Below are 8,524 nucleotides of genomic sequence, written 5' to 3'. Positions count from 1 at the left end.
GATAAATTGCATAATTTGAAATACTGGGTTATGTCCGGGGCTTGCCTTCGCGGTAGTCGCTAGATAAAACAGCCTTGGGCTCTTCGAAACTTTGGTCTGGGTCTTCAGTTAGTACAGCAGCGTTCACCTAGACTTTTGGATCACCTCCTTCAGACTCTGGGATCAACTCGTACGTCCCGTCAACTAGATCAGTCGTATCTATATGTGATGCAAGAACAGTATTATAAACATACACACGAGGCGAAGGAACTGTAGTCTAACAAATAGCAAACAAACTTAACACATGGGAAGTCATTTATGGAGTAGTTAATTAACATCACTTACTCCACAGAACAACATGATCAACTTCACAAAAGAACTACACTATCTTCATAAAGCAAGTGGTAGTTGTTTCCTATAGCAAATAAAACAAGGTTTGATAATAAATCAACAACTCAGTACTCAACTATAAAGAAATTCATAAAAAAATTACTCTAAACAGAAAGTACACAGTGTAATTAATCCTGAAAATTTATATCAATTCATGCAGCCAATTATTCAGAAAAATTCATTTACTCAGACAACACCTAGAACAAGATTGAATTCTACAGAACAAACGACAACACTTATTAAGCTCAAAATTTTTCAGAACATGCTTAATATTCTTACGAACATTCCATAAATTTTTCAGAATTTATTCAAATATAAAAATGAAGTAATAATTTTGACAAAATTAAACTACAAATTGTAAAACTAATTAGTACAGAGAGTTATATAATGTTTCTAGTTCTAAACTTTTACAGGCGTCAATATATGACAAAAATAGAGTTACAACAAAATTGTCAGCATTTTCTAAGCAAGGAAACTATCTATCACAATTAAAGCCTACTTAATAAGCATTAAATCAAAGGTATAGCTAGACAGCTCTAAAATTTCCCAAACTAGGGTAACTACAAGATTGTAGTGACATGTAAGCATGGAAAAATTTTCACACTCAGAACTTAAATATTCCTACCAGCACAAATAAATTAGCAAAACTAGTAGATTTAGGAATCTTGAAACTTTGACCTAGTTAATGAAGTCAAAAAGGTTTCAAAGTTTTTCTAGGAACTAGTAACACTGTAATACACAATAAAACCAAAAATCATAGACAGTTACTGAGTAGAACTCCTAGAACAAATAAAGCCTATGTATTCTTTCCTATTTCTTGGATTAAAATACAGACCCAAAAAAAGATGTGTATGTAACAAAAGTTGTAGGCCTTACAACAAGGATTCCAAAACATTTGGATTTGTATTTTTAAGATTTTTCTACGAATTTCTAGGTATTTTCAAAGTTTAGCCTAGAAACAAATGAGAAAGGATTGAAATCTTGCAGCTAAGCCCCTAGAATTCTAAAAGTATTTGCAGGGAAGCCCCTGGCCGGAGTCAAAGCGAGGGGAAGGGGGTTGACTGGCCGAATCTGGCGGCTCTGGTCGCCGGCGGCGAGGGTGGAGGGGCGTGGGAGTTTCAGGGCGCCAAGCGCTACCTGCTGGTGGGGTCAGGTCCACGAGGAGGCGGCCGGAGGTGGGTCGTCAACGGCGAACAGCGGCGGTCGGAGCTCGGGAAACGGCGGTGAGGGTGCTCCCATGGAGAATAGGTGACGAGGAGGGGTCGGTGAGCTGCGCGAGGACAAGGCGGAGCTATTGGTGGGGTCAGCGCGGACGGAGGTGGTCTGGAGGTGCGGGGCGACAGTGAGCTTCGAGCTCGTCGGCATTCGGGTGGACGGCGGCGATGTTCTGGGGTTTCTGGGCAGGGAGCGAGTGAGGCAAAGAGGGGAAAATGAAATGGGATGGCTCCTGGTACTGAGGCGCGCGCGAGTTGGGGAGCTGAGGCTCTGCAGCGAGCTGGCCACGACGACGGCGAGGTGACGGACGCGGAGCTCGTCGGGGTGGCGTGGCGAGGGGAGCAGGGCTCTAGCGCGAGGAAAAGTGGGTCCAGAGGGTCGTGGGGGCGCCGCGTGTGGCGGTGGGCAAAGCAGGAGGTGGCATGCGGCCCTCCTCGGCGGCGGGCAGCGCTGAACTGTGCCGGCGGCGGTGAAGCAGAGAGGGAGGCAGGAGGTTGAAGAAGGGTGTAATGTTTTGCAAATTTAGAAAATTCCAGGGACCCTACAGTAAATCATCAATAACTTTTAAACTAGGGCTTAATTGAAAAAGTGCCCAACATGAAAGTTGTTCAACTTTTCAAGATCTACAACTTTGATGTTGTGCAAAAATTGATTTGACCAAAGGTTAAAGAGTTATTTTGAAAACATAGGAAGGATTTTGAATTTAATGCACTTTTGTCTTTTCCATTGCAAATTCAGTTTAATTTCAAACTAAAAAGCAAAATTTTCTGCTATGTAATGATTACACTAAATTTTACACATAAACCCTCCACAAAAGCAATATTTGCTCTCCCTATTCAAACTAAACTGTAGAAAGGACCCTGCAATAACTCATATTTACACAACTACCCTTTTATTTTTGCAATAAGATCCTTTTTCAAGCAAATTAAGCACATGATGCATAAAATAAATACCATTCTACTGTGCAGACACCTAGAGTGTCACAATTGGCATCCTTATTTGGCTTGCTACAGAATGGGCTAGCCTGCACCATATTTATGAGGCTGGACTTCTGCTCAAAGTTTACGTCCCCAACATCAACGTTGGGTCCAGTTGCCACATTGGCAGCTGAGGGTACGGAGAAGTCGCGGAGAGTCTTCTCAACCATGGGTTTGGTTGTTGTTGATGGTGCTTGAAGAGCTTCTCGTGATTTTCAATGAAGTTTGTCGGCAAGGAGAAACCAGACATACACTACCATGTTCTCATCCAATCAGGAAAAAACAAAAAAGAGAAACACATTAGCCTGTATAAGTAGTAGCTACCTCTTACTCATATTGCCAGGTTTATGTGCTTAGTAAAATCTATACACCTAGTGCCATCCCCGGCAATGGCGCTAGAAATGTTTGTTGGCATTTCTTAACATCGCTACTAGTAGGGGTTATTTCCTAGCAACACCGCCAAGGAAATGTCGGGTTGGTATGTCTTAACGATTACAGAAAGATCCAAAAACGCACGGATATACCATCGTAGCATTTCACCCGGAAGTATTCAGGGTATCGTTATTTATATTTTCCCAAGGGATGGCGAGGTTGTGTAAAGATGTTTACTAGTTACATAACCATGACATTATGAAATAAGGTGCAGACTGCTGAATATACAGGGGTAAGTGATAAATAAAGATAATCAGGGGTAATGTGACACACACAAAACAACCAACTCTCATGAATAAAGAATAAACAAGCACACCTAGGGTTAGCGGGAGCGTAGGCAAACAGGTCATAGTATACTATTCATGTTAGCAGATAAGTTATGTTAGTCACATGCTTAGAGCTGCAGGTGCCGGGAAATTAGGAACATCGTGGAGAATGACCTGCACTGGAGAACATCTAGTTCCGTTTTATCTTTGCATGAACTCCTACACGATACCCGAACGTCAGGGAGTATGCTAACCGAGAAGCAACTTCCCGGCGGACCGACAGGGTTGTCACCATCTGCGGTCCGCCCCAGTCAAACCGTGGAGCACTGTCATATCCGTTGGATCCCGCACACCCGGGCACCATGCCTGCATATGAGGTCACTACCTTAGCACCCCCGGGTCCCCCACCCTTCGGATGGACAGGTAAGATGCTAAGGCAAGCCCGAAAGCACAATGAACCGATATCCTTACCCAGATCATCTGGTCTAAACAAGCAACTAATATAACTTAATAAAGCACAAATCAAGGCTAAGCAAACTAAGAACATTGCAAGATAACCAAGAACAAACTCAGAATGAATAGCATAATGAAAGTCGGAATACAAAGCCATACCAGAGGCCGAGGATTGCTCGCCGACCCCGAGGACGACTGGATTCGCTAAAGAAATGAAGTACTAGCCTAGCTCCACTACCCTAGGGAGTACAAGTCACAAGAGAGTGTGTGTGAGAGAGGCCTTCAAGTGGTGTGTGTGGTGAGTGGTATGAGAGGCCCCTTATATAGCTTGTGGAGGTCGGTTCCTACCATCTTCATACATGGAAACATGCCAAACCGCCATCCGGAGGATAAGATCAGCCTTCCCGCCAAAAAGTACCTGGACAGGTGCCTGTCCAGGTTCAGCCGAACCCCTGGTTCAACCGGCCCCACATTGCCGCCTCTGGCCACTGCCTTTCTCTGGTACACTACTTGGTGGGTCCTAATGTCAGATGGTCAGTGCCGGGGCTTCGTTGGTCAGTTTGGTCTGTCAGGTGGGCCTCTTTTGGATATGTTACGTAGGACGCGATCTTATGTGGTTTCGTCTGTGTATTCCTCGTGTTTTCTTCTTATTCCAGACTTGTGCTCCTGAAAACATAAATCTTCGAAAACAACTATGGAGCTAGGTTAGTGATACAAATATGCGGGTAAGAGGTATGGCTTTTCTTCTTTTATAAGTATAGTTGATGGTCATATTTTGCACTTAACGACCGTCAACATACATGTGCTATTATAATATTCATGTGTGTCCTCACATGAACTCCAACTAGGAACATCTTTAGAATAACTCTACAAATAAAGAGTTACACAGATAATTCACATAATTATCAATCAATATAAGTTACCCTTTTATGGATTTATTCAATGAACACATAATACAACATGGATACATAGAAATATGATCATCTTCATGATTACCTCTAGGGCATATTTCTAACAGAGGACAGGCTGAGATGTATTCTTGTAGCCTTTCCCAAGCTTCCAGGATGGATTTCATCCCTTTCTGCTGGAAACTTGAAATTCTTCCTCATAGGGCATTGGTTTTGCCCAATGGGGAGAATTTTGTCAGAAACATATTGGAGCATTTGTTCCAAGTGCTGACGGCCTCTTTATCCTTGTAAAACCATTGCATCGTGTTTCCCAAGAGGGAAAAGGGAAATAGACAAAGTTTGATGGCATTAGTTGCGGCTCCCATATGACTACGGTCTCACAAAGCTCCAGGAAGTTCTGCAGGTTAGCGTTGGCGTCCTCGTTTAGCTTGCACCAGAATGGGCTAGCATGCACTATGTTGATGAGACTCGACTCGACTTGAGTTTGAAGTTAACATCCCCAACATCAATGTTGGGTCTGGTGGCCACATTGGCAGTGGAGGGGTCGGAGAAATCATGAAGACTCTTGTAAATCTTTAACCAATGTCATCCCTAGCAGCGATGCCTGAATACTTGTTGGTATTTCTTAGCATCATCACCAGGAGGTGTGTTAATTGGGAACATATCTTGTGCAAACCACAACTTCATGAAAACCCATGCAAACCACGGCAAAAAAGTCATATAAATTCACCAAAAAAAACAAACATGTAGATGATATAATAATATACAACCTTGTAAAATATCTTGTCCAAACTCGACTTCGTTTGTGAGATATAAAAATAACAAATTTCTAACAAATCATCTGGACACTTTTCTGGCTTGAAATTTGTTATTTTTATATCTCATAAATGAAGTCGAGTTTGGACAAGATATTTTACAAGGTTGTGTATCATCATAACATCTACATGTGTGATTTTTTTGGTGAATTTAGACGACTTTTTTGCCGTGGTTTGCACGGGTTTTCACGAAGGCTGTGGTTTGCACTAAATACGTTCCCGTGTTAATTACCTCGGTAATGACGCCAAGAAAATGCCATTTGGTATATCATAATGAATACAGAGGGATCCACATGCGCACGGATATACCATTATAGCATTTCACCAATGAGTATTTATGGGTATCATTATTTATTTTTGTCCTTGGTGCATAATCAAGATATAGCATGAGCAAGTAATAAACTATCTTTCATAGAGGGGTAAGTTGATAAAGAGATGATAAATGGGGGTAATGTAACACACATACAAGCCAATCTCTAGAAAAAACAATAACAAATAAACCAAAGGTTAGCAAGAGCATAAGCATTTAAGGGTTGTCATAGTGGTATCTACTCAAGCTTAGCAAGGGTTATACAACACAAGGTTAGATTAGAATTAAGCATTCAACAGCTGGGAGACTGCCTAGTACTGGTCTGCCAGCAACCTAGAACAACACTTTAGACTCCCACACCACATCCAAACATGGGGGACTACAAAGGACAGACAGGGCTGCCACCACCTGTCGCCTGCCCCTGATAGACCGTGGGATGCAATCATGTTCAATAAATCCTTCAGGCCTAGGGCACCATTTGTGCATGAGATCACTACTCTAGCCCATTGGAACCCACACCATGATGATGGCCTGGAATAGAGCATAAAACAAGCCTGAAAGGACACCAAACCAATACTGAGGCTCAAGACTAAGCTAAACAAGATTATATAACTCAAGTAAGCATAAGACATGTATAGCATACCACCAAGACAGCAAGAATGCCATGAATCATCTCTATTAAGATAGTATAGTACCGACAAGTAGAATTCAAAGCCATACCTAGAGCCGAGGATTGCTCAATGACTCCAAGGACGACTTGGATTCGCTAAAGAAGATAACTAGCCTAGCTCCACTAACCTAAGGAGTACAAGTCGCAAGTGTAGAGAGGGAGAGAGGCTTCAAGTGTGGTGTGTGTTGAGAGGACTCCTTCTCCTCTCCTTGTATACTCTTCACGGGTGGTTCCCGGGCAAGTTAAGGATGGAAACATGTGCAACCGACTTCCAAAGGATAAGAGTGATCTTCCTGCCAAGCTACACTTGGACAAGAAGCAGGCTACGGTCAGCCGACCCCTAGGGTCGATCGACCCCCCTAGTGGGGCCATTGGGCACCACCTTTGGCCAGGTCCATGCCAGGTGGTCCTTGATCTCATCTTCAGGGTGTTTGCCACCTTTGTACATCGGTTTGGCCTGCCAAGTTGACCCTTCTTGTAAGTGTGACGCAGGACGGGATCTTCTATGTAGTTTGTTTACGTCTTCGTCGTATTTTTGTCTTATTCCGAACTTGCATCCTGAAATAGTCAAATATGCAAATATATCTATGAAGCTAGGTTAGTGATTCATAGTAAGTTAGGCCATTCTTTCATTTACATGAGCATAGTTGACGGTCTTATTTTGCACTTAAGGACAGTCAACAACCGTCTTTTACTAACTCTAGAGGTGATCAAGAGCATTCGTCTCTGTCAGGAGTCTTACTATAGAGCATCCACTAAACTAGTGAACGACGGTCCCATAAACAACTAGTGGACTTGCACTAAATTAACTAAGAAATTAAACTAAAGCACAAAGGAAATTACCGACACTGATTGATAAGCATCCGTCGAGATACAAGTCAGAGCAGCGTGCTGGTAGTGCAAACCTGGCACCTCCCCAACTCTCCCTTACTCTCTTGCTCGGTGCTATTCTTGAAGCTGACTGTTTTTTTTTCCTTCAGGGGGTTTGGTCTAGTGTCAAAGGTTCGGATTCTTTGGTTCTAGAGGTTCTGGCCTGCTTCTTCTTCATGGATGGCATCATGGGTTGTTTAGTCGAGCTACACTTTTGCTGGGTTCGAACAAGTCTATCGCAAATAGAAAGGAGATAAACGGTGCACAATGAGGTGGAAACATAAAAATGTTCACTATAATCTCCAAAAACATCCCCTTATAGTGAAAAATGAGAGTATATTTATACTCCCACCTTGGTTACATAATTCCCATAATGCCCCCATGCCACCAGAATATTCCATGAATATTTGGATCCCTATTGTCTTTTACTGTTTGGGGTGTACAACTCGGACTCTCTCTTACTGGGTCATGTTTCCTTCAGGTACCAAAGGTAACCTCCGGTTAATCTTCTGAACCTCATATGCGTCACCACCTTCTTGGTAACATTGAAGGTCACCGGAGCATTCCATTGCTCCTCTATGGGTTGCTACTTGCTAGCAACCTCCGAACCCTGGCTAAAGTCGCCCCTGCAACAAGAACAAAGAAACGAGACATCGGGAGCCTTCATAGCTAACCGAAGGTTACCTCTCTGGCATTAAGGCCCATAGGTGTTTGTGCGTAACCTTCAACTCGTGTCAATTGGAGGTGGAGATCCCCAACATAGTGCAAGTAGGAGACGGATGAATGTTTACCTTAGAGCTAACTGCATTAGGATCCGCTGATGGGCTTTGATGAATTTGATGCATTAGGGTATTGGAGTCATGACAGGCCATAACCGTTGAAGGCCCATTAGTGACATCTTTTAAAAGGAGACGATAAAAACTAACGCATTACCGGTCGCGCTCCGCGTCTACCGCGAGACTTTCACGTGAGACGGCCTAGCCCGCCTGACCTACTTTGGTTTTACGACTTGCACGTGATATGGTCTGGCCCACATTGGTTTTTTATCCTAGTATATGTGGACCGGTCTCACCACGGGCCAAAGTATGCACATATCTGAGCCAAGCACGTTTACAGGCTAAGTGTACAACAAAGCAATGTGAATTCTTTTTATTGTGATACAAATAAATAGTATCAGTGGGTGAAAAATGATACTTTTGTAAAGAAAAAAAGAATAGAAATACGGTGCACAAACCTATA

Source organism: Panicum virgatum, chromosome 6N (assembly GCF_016808335.1).
Source record: "Panicum virgatum strain AP13 chromosome 6N, P.virgatum_v5, whole genome shotgun sequence".
NCBI classification, from domain to species: domain Eukaryota; kingdom Viridiplantae; phylum Streptophyta; class Magnoliopsida; order Poales; family Poaceae; genus Panicum; species Panicum virgatum.
The sequence above is the reverse complement of the archived record's forward strand: the minus strand, read 5'-3'. Positions refer to the sequence as shown.